General features: G+C 31.4%; 1 protein-coding gene across 5 annotated transcripts in view; it reads right to left on the bottom strand.

Annotated features, from left to right (window-relative positions):
* Positions 1 to 14,389, bottom strand: part of LOC142228290 (frequenin-2) — a 236,324-nt gene that overhangs the window by 200,099 nt on the left and 21,836 nt on the right. The window contains exon 1 of one of the 5 annotated variants that reach the window (XM_075298681.1): positions 6,316 to 7,594. The exons of the other annotated variants lie outside the window; for them this stretch is intronic. The gene's annotated coding sequence lies outside the window, so the exon portion shown is untranslated. Of the gene's footprint in view, positions 1 to 6,315; positions 7,595 to 14,389 lie in introns of those variants that run through there. 5 annotated transcript variants of the gene reach the window in all.

Genomic DNA, 14,389 nt, shown 5'->3' with positions numbered 1-14,389 from the left:
TTCTGTCAAAAGTTTATTTCTATAGAAAATTTTGTCAAAATTTTATTTCTATAGAAAACTTTGTTAAAATTTTATTTCTATAGAAAATTCTGTCAAAAGTTTATTTCTATAGAAAATTTTGTCAAAATTTTATTTCTATAGAAAACTTTGTCAAAATTTTATTTCTATAGAAAATTGTGCCAAATTTTATTCCTAAGGAAATTTTTTCAAAATTTTAGTTAGAAAATTTGTCAAAAAAAACTTTTTTTTTTCTATAAAAAATTTTGCAAAATTGTTATTTCTATAGAAAATTTTGTGAAAATTTTATTTCTATAGAAAATGTTGCCAAAATTTTATTTCTGTAGAAAATTTTGTCAAAATTTTATTTCTATAGCAAATTATGCCAAATTTTATTTCTAAGGATTTTTTTTTTCAAAATTTTAGTTAGAAAAATTAGTCAAAAAACTTTTTTTTTATAAAAAATTTTGCAAAATTGTTATTTCTATAGAAAATTTTCTCTAAATTTTATTTCTATAAAAAATTTTCCAAACTTTTTTTTCTGTCAAAAATTTTGTACAAATTTTATTTTTATAGAAAACTTTGCCAAACTTTTATTTCTATAGAAAATTTTGTCAAAATTTTACTTCTATAAAAAAATTTGTTAACATTTTATGTCTATAGGAAATGATGTCAGCATTTTATTTCTTTAGAAAATTTTGTCAAAATTTTATTTCTGTAGAAAATTTTGTCAAAATTTTATTTCTGTAGAAAATTTTGTCACAATTTTATTTCTGTAGAAAATTTTGTCACAATTTTATTTCTGTAAAAAAATTTGTCAAAATTTTATTTCTATAGAAATTTTCTCTTTATTTTATTTCTATAGAAATTTTCTCCTTATCTTATTTCTATAGAAAAAATGTTTCTAAATATTATTTCTATAAAAAATTTTCCAAAGTTTTGTTTTTGTAAAAAATTTTGTCAAAATTTAATTTCTGCAGAAAATGTTGTCAACATTTTATTTCTATAGAAAATTTTATCAAAATTTTATTTCTATAGAAATTTTTGTAAAAAATTTTATTTCTATAGAAAATCTTATTAAAATTGTATTTCTATTAGAGGTGTGCACGTGACACGAAATTTTCGTGACTCACGAAATTTTTCGTGACTCACGCGTGAGCCGTGAGTCACGATGGAGTCAATCTCGTGAGCGTGCGTGAGCGTGATCAAGCTGAAAATGTTCGTGCGTGAGCGTGAGTCAGGAAAAAAAATTCTTCGTGAATGTGCGTGAGTAAAAATGTCTGATAATTACACTCACGAAAACAAAATCACGCTCACGATTTGAATCACGATAACTACTTTAATCACGCTCACGATTTAAATCACGTTCACGATTTTAATCACGCTCACGATTTGAATCACGCTCACGACTTGTATCACGCTCACGATTTGAATCACGCTCACGAGTTGAATCACGATCTCGATTTGAATCACGATCACGATGTCAATCGCACTTACGATGTCAGTCACTCCCACGATTTTAATCACGCTCACGACATTGGTCACACTAAACCTTCCAATGTATGGATTGTGTAATAGTTTTTTTTTTCATTTAAAATTAATTGATTAAAAAAGTAATGTTGAAGCGCTGGTTTTCGGTGCAAAAACCGAGTATAGTGCCGTTCCTTAAACAATAAAACCTTTTATAAAATATTGCTTTGTTTTTTTTTCTAACGAAAATGAGAAATATTGTCGAAAAGTGTACCATAAAAAATTGGTAGATTAAATAAAATTCGAATTAACGAGTAAAGTAGAAAGTCGGGCCGGGCCGACTACATCATACCCCAAATCACCCCTACTGAATTAGTGAACATTGTTTGTAGGGTATCAATGATATAGGTTTGGGGAAAACCACATTTCCAGATTTAATAACATTACTGGGTACATGGGAGTTTTATCATAATCTGAACAGAAATGTCTGATATTAACATAGGAGTATAGTTGATTCTGAACCTACAGAGTTATTTAGTATGCTACTAATATTGAGTCCTTTATTAAAAAAACTGGAAATCGCTCAATTAGTGTGGGTAATAAATTCAAATTTCTGAAAATAGGGTAATAGATTTATGTAATAGCTACATACAAGTCTCAATACGATCGGCTAATACATGTTTATTTGAAATTTGAGCAACATAGGTTAATAAATAAGAGTATTATGGTCAAATTTGGGAAAATCGATCGATGCATTTATATGGGAGCTATATCCATATATTGGTTGATACCACAGAGGGTTGCCTTGTGCTAAATTACAGTAAGATCGGATATTAGATAAGGCTACTATGGTTAGAAATAAAGTTACAAGGGGTACATTTTTTCAAAAACGGGCGAAAAATATATATAAGAGCTATATCTAAATATGACCCGATTTGGATTATATTTTGCAGGTTTTGTTGATATTACAGGAGATTACCTTGTGCTAATTTTGAGTAAGATCGGTTAATAAATGAGGCCACAATGGTCAATAATAAGGTTATAAGGGGCAAATTTTGAAAATTGGGCGCTACATATTTATGGCAGCTATATCCAAATCTGCACCGATTTGGATGATATTTTGCACATAGAGTCAGTGGGTTACATTGTGACAAATTTGACGCCGATCGATTAGTAAATTCTTTAATTATTAAAATATAATAAAATATGGATACATATGCTTTAGATTTTGTAAATTAATTTGAGAAACAAAGTATTTGTCCATTTTCAAGAAGATGTTTTTAGTCTGGATTATAAACAACAACAAGAAACATGTTTAGTAATAAGGTAAAAACCTCAAGGGTATGTAAACTTATGTGAGACTGTGTATATGGGAGCTATATCTAAATTCAATAACGTGCCAATAAAGACCCACATACCAAATTTAATCAAAATCGGTTAATAATTGCGACCGGAATCCTGCGAACAACAAATACATGGACGGACAGACACCAAGGGCTAGATCAACTCAGGAGGTGATTCTGAGTCGATCGGTATATATGTATTTTAATTTCCATTAAGTTAGCATAGAAAAATGTTTTAGTTCATTCGTACTAAGAAGTATTCAACCTTTCAATTAAGCCAACTGCCTAAACATTTGAGAATAACAATTCGAAAATTACCAAGAAGTATTTATTTTTGTCATTACAAATAAGTCATTATAACTCACCGCAATGTAATGCAACGTGTAATGACAGCTTTACTCCTGGTAATGCCAATTCTAATGAGATGTGGTTGCCTAGTTTTTGCTGGGTATATATATTATTTATCGTCAAATTAGCATTTCTACAGTCGTGAATGTGCGTAAATTCTTCACAAAATTTTTCGTGCATTTGTAACAATTCTCTGTCGCGAGTGTGAGCGTCAAGAACAATTTTCTTGCGTGAGTTTTGGAAAATAAATTCCTTCGTGAGTGTGCGTGAGCGCCTTGAAATTTTTTCGTGCGTGAGCAAAAAATTTCTTTCGTGAGTGTGCGTGAGCGTGTTTTTTTAAAATAAATCCATTCGTGAGTGTGCGTGAGTGCGAGCGGCTCGAATATTTTTCGTGCGTGAGCGTGCGTGAGCAAAAATTTTCTTTCGTGAGTGTGCGTGAGCGTGAATGCCTCGAATTTTTTTCGTGCGTGAGTGTGCGTGAGTAGAATTTTTCTATCGTGAGTGTGCGTGAGCTTGATTTTTTAAAATAAATTCATTCGTGAGTATTCGTGAGCGTGAGCGGTTCGAAAATTTTTCGTGCGTGAGTGTGCGTGATTAAGATTTTTCCGTCGTGAGTGTGCGTGAGCGTGAGTAAAATATTACTCACGTGCACACCTCTAATTTCTATACAAAATTTTGTTAAAATTTAAATTCTATAGAAAATTTTGTCAAAATTTTATATATGTAGAAAATTTTGTCATAACTTTATTTCTTTATTTCATTAGACATTTTCTCCATATTTTATTTCTATGGAAATTTGCTCTTAATTTTATTTCTTTAGAAAATTTTGCCAAAATTTTATTTCTGTAGAAAATTTTGTCAAAATTTTATTTCTTAACAAAATTTTGTAAAATTTTTATTTTTATAGAAATTTTCTCTAAACTTTATTTCTATTAAAAATTTTCCTATTTTTTCCTGTAAAAATTTTGTCCAAAGTTTATTTCTATAGAAAGTTTTGCCAAAATTTTAGAAAATTTTTTCAAAATTTAATTTCTATATAAATTTTCTCCTAATTTTATTTCTATAGAAAATTTCTCCTTATCTTATTTCTGTAGAAAAATTTCTCTAAAATTTATTTTATTAGTAAATTTCTCTAAATATTATTTCTATACAAATTTTTTCTAAATTTTATTTCTATAAAAATTTTAATTTTTTTTTCTGTAAAAAATTTTGTAAAAATTTAATTTCTATAGAACATTTTGTCAAAATTTAATTTCTATAGAAAATTTTGTCAAAATTTTATTTCTATAGAAAATGTTATCAAAATTTTGTTTCTAGAGAAAATTTTGTTAAAATTTTATTTCTATAGAAAATTTTGTTAAAATTTTATTTCTATAGAAAATTTTGTTAAAATTTAAATTCTATAGAAAATTTTGTCAAAATTTTATTTCTGTAGAAAATGTTGTCATAACTTTATTTCAATAGAAAGTTTCTCCTAATTTTATTTTTATAGAAAAATTTCTCTAAAATTTATTTCTTTAGAAATGTTCTCTAAATTTTATTTCTATGGAAATTTTCTCTTAATTTTAGTTCTATAAAAAATTTAGCGAAAATATTATCTCTGTAGAAAATTTTGTCAAAATTTTATTTTTATAGAAAATTTTGTAAAAATTTTATTTCTACAGAAAATGTTGTCAACATTTTATTTCTTTAAAAAATTTTGTAAAAGTTTTATTTTTATAGAAATTATCTATAAATTTTATTTCTATTATAAATTTTCCTATTTTTTCTGTAAAAAATTTTGTCCAAAGTTTATTTCTATAGAAAGTTTTGCCAACATTTTTTTCTATTTTTTTCTATATTTCGATAAAAAATCTGTCCAAATTTTATTTCTATAGAAAATTGTGTCAACATTTTATTTCTTTAGAAAATGTTGTCAAAATTTTATTTCTATAAAAAATTTTGTTAAAATTTTATTTCTATACACTGAAAAAATATTGTCGTGAGGTCAAAGTTGTCATGTATTTAAAATACGAATGGTTTTTTTCATAATTAAGGGATTCGAATTAAAAGTGGGTATCTTAAAATTAAAGAAAATTTTGTTTGACCAAGGTCAACTTGTCTTGAATAATTGTGAAAAATTCTTCAAAATTAATGAAATTGTCTTTAAATGCGTTGTCTTTTGCATCTTGATAGCAAATCAAAAAAGCGTTTAAAAATATTTCATGTTTTTGAACACTTTATTTTAATTATAATTTTTACTTGAAACATAGCATAATTTCTACTTAAAGTCAAATTTAAGTTGTCGTTAATAAGTTTTAAAAGGACTTTCATTGCACACGGAAGAAAAAAAACAGAAAAAACTAATATATTAAAATTTTCTACCTAGAATCAAGTACGCAAAACTTAAAGTTAAAATACAATTCCGTCTTAAAAGTATCCTTGCATAAATTCTCCGCTTCTTTGGCTCGGAATCAATACAAAAATCATTTGTTAAAAGACAAAATCTTTGGAACCGAGTATGATTTTTTTCAGTGTAGAAAATTTTGTCAATATTTTATTTCTTTAGAAAATTTGTCAAAATTTTATGTCAGTAGGAAAATTGATCAAAATTTAATTTTTCTAGAAAATTCCAAAATTAAAAAAAAAAACAAAATTCGAAGATTTAATTTCTTACAAGTACTGTAGGCTTATTTTTCGTCCTACGCGTTTAAGATATTTATTGATATTTCATTTCTTTACTTAAGTAAATCATGAATTGTATTTTTTTATTTTTGACATGATTATTTAAGGCACTATTACGGTTAAAGTGAATTCCAAGGATATGCACACTAATTTCAAACCAAACAAATATACGTGTTCTTTCAATTAAAGTGTGTTTATAAAAGGTCTTTAAGATGGAGCCAAACTGTGGCTTTTTGGACAATGTCCAATTACAAAATTTTAATAAAAACAAATTTCAGTTCATTTAAATGCTAACGCTAAGGTCAAAGCCAAATGTTGGATTTTAACCATAGCATAGTATCCTTTGCCAGGATAATAATTTTCTTACAAGATACGGGTTTAACGATCTAAAGGTTTTTGGCCTTCTTTCAAAGCTTTAAGAGTTAAAATAAAATAGCAAAAGAAAAAAGTCCCAAAAAGAGATGACTGTCAAATTCCATACAAATATAATTACCTCGATATTACTTAATTTGATGAAGATTATTTGAGAAAATTAGTTTTTGTTGTTAGTTGTTATGGCTACTTTTGCCGCTTCTCCTTCGTTTGCTTTTTGTTCTTTTTCTTTGGCTTAGCTCTATTGATTCACATAATGTCTTAGGCCAAAAAAAAATGTACACTTTATATAATCCTTTTCTTTTTGCTTAGGGCAAGGAATTCCATATAATGCCACAGGCTTTCTTTGCAGCAAGGAGTACGTAGGGAGGGAGGATTTTCTACGATTATGAGGGGTTTTAAGTTGAAAAGTTCTAAGGAATTTTTGGTCGTCTCTCTCCAGATAAAAGTCGAAAAGTCACGCACACACCGTAATTAATACAACTACAAATACGTGGTAGACTATCACAAACACACACACTTACACACCCATAGACAGCAAGCTAACAAAAGTCACCAAAAACCAAGTCGAAGAATGAAAAATAGAAATCCTTGCTATATGATTTGGGGGCGTAGGGGTTTGCTTCGGTGGGGGTTCTGGAAGTTGTGGGCGTAATAGAGGAACCACGAGACCAATGGTAATATTTGCAAACTTTTCTTTTTTTTTGTTATGTTGGAAATGTCCTTTTTTATATGATTATTGTACATGCACAATACATTTGATGATTTCAGTTATTGGCCATATCGCCTCTCCTCATCTCCGTTTGGCAAGAGGGTAATCTCCTCTAATTCAATCACAATTTGAGAAGGAGGACCTTTCAAGACAAAATGGAATAGAAAAAACCGGAATTGTTGTTGTTACTTATTTTTATTTATTTATTTTTTTTTTTTGTTATCTTCACCAGACATTGTGTTATACCATTTGCTTTTTGTTGCTCATAAATATTTCACACACATACTTTGTGTTTTATCAATAAATGTGCAAAGAATACCACCTTACGTTTTATTTACTTCCTCTCAAGCACTTGATTGGAAAACCTTAGAGAGCAATTTTTTTATGATTTCTATTGAACCATAGACAATATAAAGGGCAAATACGTTACAGCAGCTACCAATCAATCTAAGTGCAAATATATTTTTTTTTTTATGAGGCCATAGCCGGTTTTTATATCATTTGAAATTTTCCAACATTTTTTTTTAAAATTTTTTTTTCTTTTGGAATTTCTCTTATTTTTTAAATTTTATTATATTTTCCTTTTGAAAATTTTAGAATTTAATCACTTAACATTTGTTTTTGCATTGCTTTATTTAGCATCCATTCTCTATGGTATATGCCGTTTTCCACAAGGATACGTTTGGTTTGTTACGACATCTAAAACACAACTGAAAAGTTTTACTTCATTTGTTTCGTACAAAAACATTCTGGTGTTCATTTCAAACGCAACAGTCTATGGCAAGGATGTGCTATGAATGAATATTTGTGAGAGTATAGGTGTGCAAGAGAAGTAGCAAACATCCACCCACTAAAGACATTACGAGAGCATGAGAGTATTACAAATTTTGAGAGAGTAGAATTAAGAGTAATTCTTTAAATGCGATTAAGAGAATATTTTAGTTAGCTAAAATTGTTGCATATTTACCGGCAATTTTTTCTTCTTTTTTCCTAAAATACTTGTTTTTGTTTTAGGTTTTCATCTTGGTCCTGTTATATAAGGCCCAAAGAGCATACTAACAACAAGTTTGTGTTTTCGATATGCAATCATATTAAAAATATTAAAGAAATTAGAAGAAGCCTTTCATTCCAGAAAAATTCTTTAAATAACGATTTTTTTTTAATAATTTTTCTACACTTGTGTAAGGGTATATGTAAATTTATACAGATGATTTGGTAACTGCTAGATATAATCGCTTTTATTTATATTATTCCGGTAAGCCATAATAATTGCATTGCAATGACGCAAATATACAGAAAATGACGTAAAATGGTAAAACAACAAATTTATTTGCCGGTAGATTTTAAGTCATGCTCTTTTTTCATTTTAAAATACATAGAAAATCAATTACAAATACATTTGTAAGAAGCCTCTCCAATAACTCTGGAAATATGCAATACCATGGCAGTGGAGTTATACATCAGATGAGAGCGACCGTTTAGCAATAGCAATATTGTCTGGCTAGCATAAAAATGGTCACGCTTTCTATCATAATTTCGGTGAAACAACAAATGGTATGTGGTAGTTTATGTTTTTTTTTAAGAACTTGATATGGACCAATTTATGTGTGATTGGGATCGATTTATCTGAGGGCTATATCTAAATATAGACCGGTATGGACCTAAATAGGCATGGTTGTTAACGGTCATATACTAGCACAATGTACCAAATTTCAACTGACTCGGATAAAATTTGCTCCTCCAAGAGGCTCCAAAACCAAATCTCGGGACTCACGAAATATGTTGGGACTCACGAATAATTTTATGAGTAATTTACCTGACGGACGTGTCTGAAATCATGAGCACGATTAAAATCGAAAGCGTTATTAAACTCTTAATATCCTAGGAGTCACTAAAATATCAAATGAATTTAACTTTGAAGCGTTTTATGTTGGACATTATTTTCGTGAGCGTAATTCGTTACTCACGCAGACTCACGAAGATATTGTTTTCGTGACTCACGCTCACGCACGATATTTTGGTTTGTTAATCACGCTCACGCACACTCACGCCGCTGACATGAGCGTGACTCCCAACTCACGCGTGAGTCAAGAAAATTTTCGTGAGTCACGACAATTTTTTGGCATGGTTGTTAGGTTAGGTTAGGTGGAAGCCCCATATATCAGGCTCACTTAGACTATTCAGTCCATTGTGATACCACAGTGGTGAACTTCTCTCTTATCACTGAGTGCTAACCGATTCCATGTTAAGCTCAATGACAAGGGACCTCCTTTTTATAGCCGAGTCCGAACGGCGTTCCACATTGCAGTGAAACCACTTAGAGAAGCTTTGAAACACTCAGAAATGTCACCAGCATTACTGAGGTAGGTTAATCCACCGGTGAAAAACTTTTTGGTGTTCGGTCGAAGCACCTTGTGTATGCAAGGCGGCCATGCTAACCATTGCACCACGGTGGCATGGTTGTTCGATATCATATACTACCACAACGTACCAAATTTCAACCAGATCGGATGAATTTTGCTTCTCCAAAAGGCACCGGAGGTCAAATCTGGGGATCGGTTTATATGAGGGCTATATATAATTATGGACCGATTTCGACCAATTTTTGCATGGATGTTTGAGGCCATATACTAACAGCACGTAACAAATTTCAACTGAATCAGATGAATTTTGGTCTTCCAAGAGGCTCCGGAGGTCAAATCTGGTGATCGGTATATATGGGGGCTATATATAATTATGGACCGATGTGGACCAATTTTTGCATGGTCATTAGAGACCATATACTAACAGCCGGATCGGATGAAATTTGCTTCTCTTAGAGGCTCCGCAAGGCAAATCGAGGGATCGGTTTATATGTGGGCTATATAAAATTATGAACCGATGTAGACCAATTCTTGCATGGTTGTTAGAGATCATATGCTGACACCATGTACCAAATTTCAGCCGGAGCGGATGAAATTTGCTTCTCTTAGAGGATTTATGTTATGATTATAAAATATGTAGATTTTTACCCCAATTATTTAAATGATTACGAGAAGTAAAAATTTTACATTCAGTTTCAAGCAAATTTCATGATCAGTGCACCTTCTGTACCCTCAAGATCTGAAACCGGTATATATGGAGGCCTTACCAAATGGACCTATAAAAACTAAATTATATACACTTTTTTGTGGGTCTAAAATGCATGTATATTTCCAATTTGTGGCAAATCGGATAAAAACTACAATTACAAGAAACCCTACGACTAAATCGGGTGATCGGTCTAATGGCACATCTAATTTTAGTTCTAGAATCTAGACCCTAAATGGGAGGGCCGGTTAATAAGGGATCTTTAACAAAAACTGTACCGATACACAATATATTCGGAACACCTCTTTATGATCCTTGAATATATCTAGATTTCCAACTTCAGGCAAATTGGATAAAAACTACGGATTCTAGAAGCCCAAGAGGTAAAATCGGGAGATCGATCTATATGGGGGCTATATCAAAACATGAACCGATATTCACCATTTTCGGCAGACCTCTTTATGGTCCGAAAATACCTCTAGATTTCCAATTTCAGGCAAAGTGGATAAAGAGTACGGTTTCTACAAGACCAAGACCGCAAATCGGGAGTTCGGTTCATATGGGGACCATACCAAATCTTCGACCAACGCTCACCATTTTTGGCACACCTCTTTATGGTTCTAAAATACCTCTAGCTTTCCAATTTCAGGTAAATTGGATAGAAACTGCGGATTCGAGGAGTCCAAGAAGTAAAATCGGGAGATCGGTCTATATGGGGGCTATACCAAAACATGGGCCGATACTCACAATTTTTGGCACACCTCTTTATGGTCCAAAAATATCTCTAGACTTCTAATTGGATAAAAACTACGATTTCTATAAGCCTAAGACCCCCCAAATCGTGAAGCCGGTTTATATGGATACTATATCAAAACTGGACCGATATAGCCCATATACGAACTTGACCTGCCTGCAGACAAAAGACGAGTTTGTGCAAAATTTCACCACGATTGCTTCATTATTGGAGACTGTAGCGTGATTACGAGGGCGGTTCGGAAACTTCTTAGCCTATCGATGAAAGAGAATAGTTAGTTTTTCAAAAATGTTTTTATTTTTCAATATGATCTCCTGAATCTTCAGTACACTTAGTCCAACGCTTTTCTAGCAATTCTATCCTTTGGTTAAAATAGTTTTCCTGAAGGTCTTCAAAATAGTAGTTTACAACTGTAATTGCATCTTCATTTGAGGTAAAACGCTTGCCAGCAAGGATTTTTTTAGATTTGGGAACAAGTAAAAATCACTTAGAGCTAAATCAGGAGAATAAAGTGGGTGATCAAGCAACTCGTACTTTAATTCGTTGATTTTAGCCATTGTTAAAGCTAAAATTGGTCCACATCGGTCTATAATTATATATAGCCCCCATATAAACCGAACCCCAGATTTGGCTTGCGGAGCCTCTAAGAGAAGCAAATTTCATCCGATCCGGTTGAAATTTTGAACATGGTGTTAGTATATGGTATCTAACAACCGTGCGAGAATTGGTCCATATCGGCCTATATTTATATAACCGATCCCCAATCACACAAAAATTGGTCCATATCGGTTCATAATCATGGTTGCCACTAGATCCAAAAATAATCTTCCAAAATTTTATTTCTATAGAAAATTTTGTTAAAATTTTATTTCTATAGAAAATTTTGTTAAAATTTTATTTCTATAGAAAATTTTGTTAAAATGTTTTTTCTATACAAAATTTTGTTAAAATGTTATTTCTATAGAAAATTTTTTCAAAATTTTATTTCTATAGAACATTTTGTCAAACTGAATTATATACGTATTTAATCGGTCGTTTTTAATTTAATATATACCACGTATGGACTTACTTACAATTTAGTAGACGGTGTTAGGAGGTTTTAAGATACCTTGCCATCGGCAAACGTTAACTCAAGTAATTCGATTGTGGATGGAAGTGTTTAGAATAGAGGGAGAATGGAGGGTACATAATCTTCGGCCTGGCCGAACTTACATCCGTATATACTTGTTTGTGTTAATTCGATTATTTTTTCTAACTTAGCTACAGAAATAAAAGCATGCGAAATAAGTATTTATTTAGACCCAAAGCACATACTTCCCTCAAATTTTAATTTGACAGGACTAAAACTAGACTTTGGTCACAAAAATGTGTGACAGACGGACGTAACGACAGACGAACATTACTATATAAACTCAGGGGCCGACCCTGAGCATTATTGCTAAAGACACCATGTATCTATCTCGTCTCTTTCTGGGTGTTGCAAACATATGCACTAATTTATAAAACCCTATTCCATAGTGTGGCGTATAAACATTTTGAAATTCCATATCCCTGAAACTACTCAACCACGAATCCGTAGATAAGGTGACGATTATTTATTTGTTACATGATTTCCTTTAACATTTTGCTTCGCACGTTATAAATAATTAAACATTCTACACCAATTTTTTTCTCCTAAAATGTGCCCTGAGCAGCAACACTTTCCCTGAAGTTGCACTTACAGAATAAGAGATCATGACTTGTACTAAACTATAAGCAAAAAAGTTTTTCGAAACATAAGTAGCTTCCAACATATAATGTCCCCTGTTATTTTCCTAATCTGTAAAGTAAAAAAAAGATCATAAAAAAGCCACATGAACAGGAGTATGGCCGACCCTTAAGCGGCCAAAAATTCCAAACTAGATGCACAAAATATACTGCATTATAATGTGACGTTAATTGCCATGCAACTGGATAAAAAGAAGTTAAGTGTCAAAGTAATTATAAGTAAACTTTCCCCTTACATTTAGTGGTTGGGTAATCTCCTTGCAGCTTTTTCAGCTTTTTGGGGTGGTGGGGGCATTTTGCCATCCGGGCGTATACTTTATGAGTTAGAAAGGGAACGTTTTTCTATGGCACAACATCACTCATACGCCACATGTACCAGCCAGTAAACAAAACAACCAACCGGCAAGGGGGGTTAACGAAAGAGGCCCAGGAATAAAAATATTTCGTTACTATGAAACCTAAAAAAAATAAATACAACGAAGTAGGTAAAATACAAAAAGGAAATACCAAGGAAGAAACAGCCCAGATGTCACAATTCTAAAATATTTATCATGCCACAGATGTCACAGTAGAATTTTGAAATGCCCTGGTAATTATGAACAAAACTTTGGTTTTTTATTGCTAGGATGAAGGATACATTTTTTTATATTCTCTAAACCAACTTAGAACGTGTGACATCTCAATGATGTTGCCTCCTATTTTGTTCCGGTATATTGTGTCTTTTATAGACATTTCAAAAGGTTTTATTTTCACCGAAAATTACCCCCAAACATTTTCCATATGGCCAATGAGACCTACTTTTGTTGTATACTAAGGGGGATATCATTTGTAATTTTATGCAAATTCATGGATAATAACATCCAAATTAAATTGCTATGATATTGTATAATAAAAAAAATAAATATAAAATTCCATGTATTAAAATTCCTCTTTCGCACTGATGGAGAGATATGGGATATTAAGAGAAGATGACAGATGAATGATATCTTATTTTAGTGGAATAATTAAATTTTAAGATTTTAAAAAGCGGCATCAAAATATTATGGGATAAAAAGAAATCGCCTTTTTTAAAGACATGCCATAAAGTTTGGTAATGCCATCCATTAAAAGCCAAATTGAAATTGTCTGGCTATGAAATATAACTTATATTACATTGGCATATTTTCTTATTTTTATTTATTTTTTTATTTATTAATTACATTTACAAATAAAATTATAAATATAACATTGGGGAACAGTGGTTCTGTTGATTAAGAACTGAATATCGTTTTCAAGGTTATTTGGGACGCTGAATCCAAATCTGCAATTGGTTTTTTTCTATCACCTCGATATTTCGAGATATACCGTTATGTTCAAAATTAAGGCTCTTCCGCTACATATATTGGGTTCACTTGGAAACGGTTCACCCTATTAAATTAAAAAAAAAATCACCCTATTAAATTTAAAAAAATCGTGCTGATAGAAAACAAGTATATACGGTATATTCGGTCAGGCCGAAGCTTAACAGGTTGGCTGATAAGTCCCCGGTCTAACGAAGAAAAACACATTTTTTTTGTCAAAACTCGTTTTTATTATTCAACATAGTTCCCTTCAAGAGCGATACAACGATTATGACGACCTTCCAATTTTTTGATACCATTTTGGTAGTACTCCTTCGGGCCTCAGATTCGGCGATCACCTCTTCATTGCAGCCAAATTTTTTCCTGCGAGCATCCTTTTGAAGTTTGAGAACAAGAAAAAGTCACTGGGGACCAGATCTGGAGAATACGGTGGGTGGGGAAGCAATTCGAAGCCCAATTCATGAATTTTTGCCATCGTTCTCAATAACTTGTGGCACGGGGCGTTGTTTTTGTGGAACAACACTTTTTATACCCACCACCATAAAATGGTGAC

This window comes from Haematobia irritans, chromosome 3 (assembly GCF_050003625.1).
Source record: "Haematobia irritans isolate KBUSLIRL chromosome 3, ASM5000362v1, whole genome shotgun sequence".
Taxonomy (NCBI): domain Eukaryota; kingdom Metazoa; phylum Arthropoda; class Insecta; order Diptera; family Muscidae; genus Haematobia; species Haematobia irritans.
This window is presented reverse-complemented; position numbering and strand designations above follow the sequence as displayed.